Below are 11,432 nucleotides of genomic sequence, written 5' to 3'. Positions count from 1 at the left end.
TGCCCTGGCCAGCAAAGATTCCTTACAGCATATCACATGTGCTTTGATGTTGTTGTGATGGCTTGTTTTTTCCATACAGCCAAAAAGAGCAGACAAATAGCAACTGGCTTACTACACCGCAGCCAAAATAATTAGTCATCGCTGGGTGGCTTTTTCGTAACAAGTTTCCTACGTAGGCTATTTATCTTATTAGCGGTGTGGGAACACGCACCGTGTCTCATTCACAAATCAAATTGAGCGAAATGCTATCATAACTCTAAAGCCACAATAACACAGTTCATTTGAAATGACATAAGGTGGAAGACATTTATTGCCTGGCGTTGACCGATGTCGTTTTTTTTTTTTTTTTTTTTACACAACGTGTGTTAATAATCCTTCTGTTGTGGGGCAGTAACAACACAAAGACCCAGCGCGCTGTCGGAGAGGAGTGCTATGGCGCCAAGGTTTTGTCCAGCCTGCAAACCCATAAAAAACAGTCAGGCCTTGAAAAAAAGAGCTTTGATTTTAATTGACCTAACTGTCATGACTGGCAGCCAGGGTAGAATCATGGCTGCCACGACTTCAATTAGGAAAGTTTGGTGAGAAGGACAAAGCCCAGACAAATTGAACTTTAGGTCATCTGATTTATTTTAGGCTTTTAAACTGTCTTTTCCCACAATTATTCCAACGAGCAACTGCTTTTACGACTGGACTTGTAACATTTAGCACCTTTGATAAAGACCCTGAGCCAAATGCAACATGTTCTATTGAAATAAGCCAGTGTATTATTCCACTGGAGCATTTCGCTATAATGAACAGATCGTTAAATGTAGACGAACATATAGAATAAATACGTACATGCTTACATAGATTCCACTCTCCAGGGTTATACCAGGTGACAAAGGAAGAATGAACACAGGATTTTATTGCCACCGGGCATACCAGTCATGTTCATTTTCTCCCAGGCTTTAAAACACAGCCTCTCTTGATTCTCTTTTGAATGTCTTTAATAATAAACTCAGTGAAGAGATCGCTGAACAAACAGTGCTGTCTCTCTCTCTCGCTCCAATCTATTGTTTTTGGCTGGGCCGACTTTGCAATACAGACTCCCAAGGTCAAGGCAATGAAATCACAGTTTGAGCAGCAAATTACTCTCATCTGAGCAAATAAAATCAGCTGTTTCTGGTCCTCTCTCTCTCGTCCCTTAGGTAATGTAAGCGATATGAACCAGTGCATGCTGGGAACTCTGCTGGTTACAGACTTTCGGAGGGAGAGAACTCACATGGAACACCACTGGAGTCTGGGGAGCATAAACCTGGCTCTCTTAAAACATCACAATACAACAGGTCCTGTTCTATTTCGACACATAAGTTATACAAAAAATGTATGTAAGCTGAAATACAGACCATGAGGAGAACATCACAATGTTGGAGAAAAACAGGCCTCCGTACAGAATATGATTTATTCTATAAGCAGATATGCCTGTGTGATTTTATACAGACCATTATGACAGCAGGTTTTAAGTTTTATGTTACGGGCTCCGAAGTCCAAATGATGTAAAGAGCAGAGCCAGGGGATAACCATGTGCCGTCGCTCTACTGGAATGGAATGGAATGGACGGCAGATCCCGTAATGAGTCAATGAGTTTCAGTATCATGTCGATATCAACTGTCCGTCGAGCAGAGCTACCAAGACATTACAATGCACTACCATGGGGTTAAGGCTAAGAAGAGGGTTCGGGTTAGGCTATGTTACAAAAACGCATTGTTAGCTCATCTAGACGAAGTAGCCCATATCGACAGCAGAACACCGGCTCTGCTCTGTCTGTGACCAGTGGCATGTTTCTCACGCCGGCCTCTCTTGGCATGGTGAAAGAGTGGGGTGCTGTTGTCCAAATCAACTCTGGTGGTCCACAGATAGGGACTGGCATCACGCTCATCAAAACGTGGTCCAGCACTCGGAGGTGTTTGCCAAATTGCAATTCTGTCCATTTAAAAAGAAAGAAAAGAAAAGAGAAGAAAAAAACAGAAAAGGTAATAAAAAAGGCTGAAACGAATTTGTTCGCTGAGAGCCCTGTCCTGATCCGGCGCCGAGGTCCGTTTTTTGCCGAGCCGGTTCTCATGACTCCTCTGCCTCTCATTATTAGGCTACGCCAGCAGCCGTGTCGTGTCCTAATATGCACTTAACAGACTTAAGCTCATAAAGACCAGGTAATGTATCGAAGCCAATCCCGCTGAGGCAGGAATGTGTTTGGATGGCTTTTAGCCTTTACGTAACACAGCCTAGGCCTAGCCACAGTGACCGGTGTAGACACTGATAGAAGATAGGCAAAATGGCTACAGTATACAGACTGGTGGATGACGGAATCTGAAACATATGTTTGCAAGGTTTAAAGCCAAACAACCAAGATCAACAGTGTCAAGTTTCATGAAAGCACACCTTTCCCAACCAAGTAATAGATAGTCACATACACACGACATCAGTAAATAGGACACAAGCCCTTAAAATGTCTACGACTATAGATCAGCAAGGCAGTGAAGCCTGGTATACTGAGTGGTGTGCATTGGCACTGCCCTCTCGATTCAATTCGATTGCGATTCGGGAGGTAGCGATTCGATTTGATTCGATACGATTCTACAATGCATTGCAATGCATTACATTTCTACTGAAAGCAAAGCAATTTTTATCAGTCATGATGAGGCAATACAAGCAGTCAGATACTGAACAGAATTGTATTGGCTGTCTATTTTCTGTATTAGTCTTACAGTTTTCAAGGCTTCGAAGTGCTTTTATTTAACTTAACATCCACTGATCCAGAACTATCCACAGAAGTAATTGAAACTTGCCCAAATATGTTGCATCGATTATGGCACTTGCCGCATTGAATTGAATTGCCCTGCAATGCATTGCCGAATCGATTATTGTTGACACCACTAGTATACTGTGCATTATATTTAGCATTATATGTTAAATAACTAACAATATTAAGGCACCCATACTGTAGGTATGTATTGTGTGAGATTGTGATGAATTGATGTAACCACTGAATCACTTGGGAATGGGTTCATGGTGAAGTGAGCTCATGCACGCAAATTCATTCTCATGCTGCTTTACTTCTCCAACCTCAGACGTTCCTTAATCCTGTTGTCTGCTCCCCCAAACAAAACCTCAAAACATCCAGGGAATTGAAGACTAAACAGATAACACAACAAAAATATGTTTTGAGTCACGCATGGATATGACTGCCTTATCACTCCAGCAATGCGGTTAAGATACGGTAAATAGGCCTAGGTGTGTGTGTGTGTGTGTGTGTGTGTGTGTGTGTGTGTGTGTGTGTGTGTGTGTGTGTGTGTGTGTGTGTGTGTGTGTGTGTGTGTGTGTGTGTGTGTGTGTGTGTGTGTGTGTGTGTGTGCAAGTGTGCCTGCGTGTCTCCACATCTTTGTGTGCTGTTGCTCTAGCCTACCTGAACATAAAAACACATGTCTTGTCTAAGTCCGCCTTCACCCCCATTGGCTTTAATCCACACATGTGCCTCTTTTGGAAGAACGATGTCAAAAATAGACACACTTCATTTTTCCTGTTCCAACACTGTCAGCACAAGTTAAATCAAATTATGTGTATCATCAGGTCCACGCAGGGCAGGCTAAACACATTCCCTCTGATGAACATGCATCACAGTCAGACACACCACTCACATGTGTTCCTGCGTTTTTAACCATCCCCTCAGGCTTTCCCTCTGTGAAACCAAGGGGGACATCACATCAAATCACCGCACTGGACCGACCATCAAGCTGATTAAGACTGTTTAAGTTGATCTCGAGGACCCCCATGAGTAAAACATTAACCAGCGTAGCTCTGGCCGTCGCATCCCATCCAAGCCGTGATTGTGCCATAAAACGCTTGGACAGAGACGTATGCAGAGTCGCTAATCCTCCACAGTTGCCCGTAAGAATGTTTCCCTCTCCACGGAATTCAACTTTACAGCCAAGGAACCAAAATGTTGCAATGCTAGGGAATGAAGAAGAAGAAAAAAGAAAGAGAAAAATACTTCAATTAAATGGTCATCACATTCCTCAGCAGTGTCAAGTCTGCTTTTCAACACACAGCGATCTTCTGAATTACTTCAGACTGGCCAAACTCGTCAGCGTGTCATCATGAGTAGTGTGTTTGAGAAAAATAGTAATATTGAAATAGATTTCTTTGACAATCTAATATCTTGTCCATGACGCTCTTTTCCTTGAGTAATTGCTTGAATCACGATACTGTCCAGGACAATGAAAACCATCTGGAGAGGTTTGTGATTGCTATTTGATACGACTATATCCTTGTCTGTCCCGTTTGGCCTCTCATACGGTTTGGTATTCTGTTTCAATTGTCCAGTGCAATTACCTCCGTTGTTACAATGATGCTACAAGTATGATGTCCTGTGAGTCTGTCAGCCTGTTATGATGTAAAATGCAGATAAGTATTCCAGCAGTGAGTTGGCTGTAATATGTGTGTGGACTGCACTTTAATGATACGAATACGCGCCTTTTGGGGATTGTGTTGTTTCCGTGCCGGCCTCCATCAGGGCACTCCGCAAGCCAGCATCACAGCGTCATCTCAGGCCTACTGGCAAAACCATAATGCCTCTATTCTCTTGTGCCATTACACGGAATAAGGGTTCCACAGAAGGCAGCGAGAACACTGACAGAGAGGTATCTGTGGACCTGAGAGAAACTGAGAAACTCCCCGAGTTGAAATGCGATTTAGGCTGTCAGCAGTGTCAAGAGTGTCAGCTGAGTGGGCAGCAGAGAGGAGAGTGCCATGTGGAGGATTAGAGAGGAGGCTACAGCCCCCACACAGACTACTGGTCTCCTTCAGACTTACTCATCTTGTTTATACTGTAGATCTCTGTTCCTAGCAACAAGGCTACAAATCCACCAAATCTCTCCAGTTCCAAACTTCATACACAGTCAAACAGCACATACACTGTCCATTTTACAGTGTCAATTCAACACTTAGGGAGTAAGGTCAACACCAGGGGCATTACATGTGGATCTCTTAGCATTGAATCAACACTACTCGATGTACTGTGTACACGGATGATGTAGGGATTTATATAACATGAAAACCTGTTATAACCATATTCCCTGCTAATCACTTCTGACCTCTATTTCACATAGTGAATGGCTTAGGCATCCAACATGAACCTAATTTTCATTGGCAAAATGTTAAGATGAGGCTGTTCGCTACATGCTGGTTCTCCTGAGTCAAAGACATGAATGTTTCCAACAGACACATCTTGCTGCACCCACTCAAACTCACTCAGCAATTCCCCTGCCAATTACAATTCTCTCTCTCTCTCTCTCTCTCTCTCTCTCTCTCTGAATAGGCTACATGCTTGGTCAGCTCTTATAGCAGATAAACACTGTAAGGTTGGCATCCGGTTGTAGTGGACTCCAAATGGATAGTGACTGGGCTGAACCTGAAACCTCTCGGTATGACTCTGACAGTGGGTGCATTAAATCTGCTGATGCCCATTTCTTTTCTTGTTGGGCTGTGTGTCCTGAAAGCACACTGTGAGCTGAGTGACTGTGATAACCCTACAAGACCTACACTATTTGTTTTTCTAAACCATACACTCTCAGAAATAAAGGTACAGAACTCGTCGCTGTGACAGTACCTTCAAGGGGAGTACCATTGTATCACCCAAGAGACGCAATAGTACTTCCCTTTAGGGTACGGCCACAACGACGAGTTCTGTACCTTTATTTCTGAGAGTGTAGTTTGACAGATCATTTGGAAAGTTCATTCATGACTGTTTCATGTGACATGACTAAACATTCATAATACATATTCATGCCATAAGCTACAAGGCCTAATGTCTTCCCAAACCACAGTTTGACAGATAATTTGGTAATTGCACAACAGCTTGCGACTTTTGAGGGGACCATGATGATAGCGGCTGAAATTGTCAAAGGAGAATATATTTTGAAATATATAAAAATGTGCACCAGCCGTAATGTTTAAGTACAGTGTGTACATTTTTTTTCAAGGGAAATTTATTTTTTCCATTAGCATTTAGCAAGGCAGGTGATCACATAACTGATGAAGTGTACTGTGTTTCGACTTCATCTCTTTAAAACACATGTTGCTGGGATCTGTCTGAAATTGTCACTTGTTCCTGCATCATGTTGGATATGTCTGTTACATAGCTGGAGTGTGAACGAGTAAATATAAGCTGAAGTTTGGCTTTGGTCTTCAGAGCGCAGGAAGTAAATCTGCAGCAGAAACTTCGTCATTTTCGCCTGTTTGCTTGTCTCTCTGTGGCAGCGGTGGTTGACGTACGTATGTGTCTGATAAACACTTATTTTTGTTTTCTTTACCACTAGGCAAAAGATGGGTGTCTGGCAGCCACATTTGAAGGACAGACAGACCAGCCTCTTCACAAGTGAAGGACTTTTTGCGACTGGTGTAAAAGTGGCCAATGGCGTTGCCCACCATGATCTGTCTGACGTGCATCTGGAAACCAGTGGGAATGTTGTCATGTCTCAGCCACAAGCGTGTAACCACACTGCCCTCTGAGCCGGCTGAGAAAGACCAGAAAATTGCCAGCCAGGACAGTTTTTGGAGGTGCCTTTTTAGGTCCCTAAAATTCCTTAGACATGAGGCACCTTCACCAAAGGGGCATGAGCAATGGGGTCAAGCAAGCTATATACGCTAACACACTGTATGACGATGGCACCATTTTCCTGCTTCAAGAGACATCTGGATGTCTTGACCCCATTTAAAAATGATATTTTAGAAGTGTTGGCATATGCTGTCCAGCGTGAAATGGTGTCTGAAGGGACTGAGAGGGACACACATGTTATTTGGACTACTGGCTGAATCGGCCACGTGCATTTCAGCAGTCTTCCTGTAACTTACAGCATGTGGACAAAAACTTACGAGTCATAAATAGTTTTCTCTAGTTTTACAGGGTTCTTGGTGTCACAGAGAGACATTTTTTCCTACGGTAGGGACATCTGAACTTGTCCGGAGATTACCCTCAGACAGTTTGTGTCGATGTCTGTCGACTTTGCAGGTGCTGTGGTAGCCTGACTATTATCGACTTTCAAATCTCTTCGAGACTTAGTCTGACCAAGAGCATAACAATTAACGTTTCCCAAATGCCATGGTTGACCCGCCTCCCTAGGTTTGCTACTGGCTGACTAGTTTCCGACAAAGTGAGTGCAGTTCCAAATTTTACAGGAAATCAGAAACGATATTTACATTGCCCTTGGCCTGACTATAAGCAACGCCAAAGGTGTTGCGTCACTAGGAGGGCGTAGTCTGGCTAGTGCTGTGGAGTGTTTGCTGAAACCATTATGCTGGGTTTGATTTAGACCAGTGGTTCTCAACCTTTTTTGAACAAACGTCCCCTTGACCTCCTAAAGCAAACGTCCCCCTGACCTCCGCTCCGCCCCTCTCAGCTGTGTCCTTCTGACCCCCCCCTCCTCTGATGAGAAACAATAATTTAGACAGAGGTTGCTGTGACATCTGGCCTGGCCACAGGCAACAACTGAGCTAATTGGTGAGACAGCAGTAAACCATTGTCCCCTGGACATGTGTGGTAACTAACATTTTTGTCTGCAATCAATATCTATGTTGTGCCCATCATAATATGTTGCATGTAGTATCTACGGGAAAATGATGGAGAAATGCGTACTTACATCACATGTAAGCCCAGTGAGTCATGAAACCACGTTAAAGCCACATGAAGCAGAGGCCACATTGGTCTAATCCAAACAGGCAAGTGAAGTGAGCTGTGGTTATTTACTTGGACTATGCACACATACCCTGAGAGAATATAACTGCATACGAATAAGTAACTAAACTGAATGGAGCACAAACAGCACAAAATGATTTTACATAACATTATACATTACATAATATTGCATTATATTAATGGGCATAGCGTGCAATCATCCCTCACAAAAACGGACATGCATAAGATGTAGAGGTCTGGGGCCTCATGTACAAAGAAGTGCGTGGATTTCCTACCAAGAAAATCTTTAAAGTTACTTATGGACAAAAAAATCCGGATGTATCAATAAGGGGTACAGGTCTTTTCGTCGAATGGATTATTGAGAGGGGACCATTCGAACAAAACGTTGGACCATTCGTATAAGGCAGGGGATCTTTCGTCGAGGACGTTCCGTCTACCGCAAAAGCCTACGAAACGTCCTTAAAATTGAACTAAAGATCCTTAGGTTTGAACTAAACGCTATATTATACTATATGCTCATTTTCACGGGTTTTGTGTATTTAAATATGTAAATCAGCTGTTTATAACGCTCATCAATACGCCAAGTAGTAACCAGGTTTTGCCATGAAATCTTGCGCACATGCAAGAGCACACGGGGGCCCAAGTCTCCGCCTTGCCTCCTCCCTTAAATATTCTATATGAATATTCTATTTAGTATGAACAGACCCATTCGTGTGCATTCATTTGTTGAAAGAATGGGAAGGGGAACGCGGGAAGGGGAACGCGGGAAATACATTTCATGATGCAAGGTGAAGGTGCTGTTTCATTTCATGATGCAAGGTGAAGGTGCTGTTTCGGAGGTAGTCAATTTAAAAGGAAAAAGGCTGCACGCAATAGCCTTACAAAATTACTTTGTCGTGTATAAATCAGGCATTGGTAATACTTAATGTGAGGACAGCAGAAAAAAACTGTCATGTTGTACTGCAGTACAATGCAGGTTTACCCCCAATTGATATTTACAATATTTACATTACATCATAACACATTGCGATGAGGCAGTCGTTAAGGCTGCCAAGAAATAAACGTTTAGGCCTATGTCGGGTACAAATATGAAAGATGACGCATGCACACATACGCCACATGTATGAATAAACCGCAGCCAATACTCAGAAATACTAGAAATTCACCTCTTAATTGATGGACTGATTTTACAGTAGCCCTATTAAAAGAGAAAGACAAGCACTGCGGTGAGGACGTTCCCAACAAATGCGAGAAGAAACATTGCAGATGTTGTAGTCCAGAAATGTTATTCAATGTTTAATAGCTGCCAAATAGTTGAAATAATAGGCCTACTGCTGATGGGCACCCAATTTCGTTGTAATTCCAGGATAGGCCTAGTTTCATGAGCCCGCTTCATTTTAACCAGCTGCCTCAACAATAATATGTTGTTTTCTTCTTCTTCTTCTTTTTTAAATCACGCGCCTCAACATTCAAATCCACATTGAACTGGCTGCATTTTTGCAATATTTCTGACCGCGTAGGCCTACAGCACATGTAGTTGCGCTGCATGCCTCTGTGATCGCCAAAAAGACGAAATGGACCAGTTAGCCTAAGGCAACTTCCACGCTTATGGCAACTTCCACAGCAGCCCTGAAATTCGTGTGGAGATCTGCAGTTTTCCACGTCTAGTCTGTTTTAGTACATCTGAACGTGGCCGTGGAAAACAACTGAAGTAGGTTTTTTGTCCGTAAGTGAGCTTCGTACATGTCTAGCAAAGGGAAGTAGCATTTTTCTGCTGGGACACGAACCTGGATCGTCTGGCATATAAATCTGGGACTATAACCACTACACCAAAGCTGTGTTACCACATCAATGGGAGCTCCCCATGTATGAATAGCTGTGTTAGAATGTCAATGGGAGCTTCCCATGAGTGCTTTCATTATTAATTATTAATAATTTCACTAACATCAATAGTTACATGTAAGAAAGTATTTTAAATTGATTCTGTTTGGAATCGAACTAGCAATCATCATGCTTCAAGGCCAACTTACTAGTCCATAATTGCCCAAGTGAAGGAGGTTTTCTATTTTAATATAAAACCCTATTAAATATTTTAAGGAGACATAGTAGGTTTAGGAAACAATGTCTGTGTATTTACTATGATATTTGGAGACAAAAAGAAGGGGCGGGATTGGGGAAATGGGAGGTCTGGGTGATGCGAAGGGGTGAGGAAAAACATACTGGATGAAGTGAGACTCCAATCAGTGGCCTGGCTGGCCAGAAGCCAGCCTCCAAGCTGGAATGCAAAAAGTTACTTAAGGTGAAACACGGGATGCAGAGGGGTTATTCTCTGCAGACCATCGATGAGGGAGGGCAAGATTTCCTTGGTGGGCTAGGCGGCCGGTTTGTGGGGTTTGTGTTTGCAAGTAGCACTTCAGCCAATGCACCTCACTGTTACCGGCTTGTATTTCGCTGTATCATCTTGTGACAAGGGCAAATAAACAGTACCTTTTTCTGCATTGAATTTGTGCGTTAGTTTGATAATTTCAGGTGTTGAGAATTTTTCCACGTCACAAGCTCAAGCTGCTGACATCCATAGTGTCATACGGCCTATATAGTTCCCATTTATTCGGCCTATATAGTTCCCATTGATTCGGCCTATATAGTTCCAATTTTGCTCGGTTCTAAGAATTTGTGTTACTTTCCCAGCATTGCTAAAGTACAATATACATTTTCATACCATGTTCCAGGAAGCATGAAAGAAAGTAATGGTCATATCCACATTGGGGATTGAATCTGCATCCTCCATGTTCCAAGCTCAGCCATTTAACCACTACTCCATGGTCACCACTACAGAAAATTTGACATATAAACCATATTTAACTTGCCACTGTTCTGTCAACATCCCATTTAATGTCTCCTTGTTAAGCACTTGTTAGCCAGTGATTAAATCATAGTCAGGCCTCTTTTAATCATTAGTGCCCCACTTGTGCCCCACCTCTTGTGCCCGAGAATGAAAACATTCATCCTCAGGCTACTGGAAGCCCTGTGGTGTAATGGTATACACAATTGACTGCAATAGTGTGAGTCATGGGTTCATATCCCGGGTGGGCAGAACTGGTGTATCTCTGACTTGAACTGGCAACCAGCAATGAGTGCGCTGACAGGGAGACTTGAACTGGGTGTGCTGAAAGGGAGACTTGAGCTTGGCACACTGAAAGAGACACTTGAACTGACAAGCAGAACTGGGTGCACTGACAGAGAGACTTGAACTAGCAAGCAGAACTGGGTACACTCAAATAGAGACTTGAACTGGGTGTGCTGAAAGAGACTTGAACTTGGCACACTGAAAGAGAGGTTTAAACTGAAAAGTAGAACAGGGCTTACTGGAAAAAAGACTTCATCTGGCAATTGGCCAACTGGGCATGCTGAAAGAGAGACTTGAACTGGCAAGCAGAACTGGGCACACTGAAAGAGAGACTTGACCTTGGCACGCTGAAAGAGAGACTTGATCTGGGTATGTTGAGAGAGAGACTTATACTGGCAAGCAGCAATGGGCACACTGAAAGACAGTTGAACTGTGACAAGCAGAGGAGGGCACAATGAAAGAGAGAGACTTGAACTTGGCACAGAGAAAGAGAGACTTGAACTGACAAGCACAACTGGGGACACTGTGAAAGAGAGAGACTTGAACTGACAAGCAGAACAGTGCAAACTAACAGAG

The 11,432-nt window shown here is 43.0% G+C and overlaps 1 pseudogene; it reads right to left on the bottom strand.

Moving 5' to 3' along the window:
* Nucleotides 1-11,432, bottom strand: part of LOC134451833 (uncharacterized protein K02A2.6-like) — a 32,743-nt pseudogene that overhangs the window by 17,685 nt on the left and 3,626 nt on the right.

Source organism: Engraulis encrasicolus, chromosome 7 (genome assembly GCF_034702125.1).
Source record: "Engraulis encrasicolus isolate BLACKSEA-1 chromosome 7, IST_EnEncr_1.0, whole genome shotgun sequence".
Lineage (NCBI taxonomy): Eukaryota > Metazoa > Chordata > Actinopteri > Clupeiformes > Engraulidae > Engraulis > Engraulis encrasicolus.
This window is presented reverse-complemented; position numbering and strand designations above follow the sequence as displayed.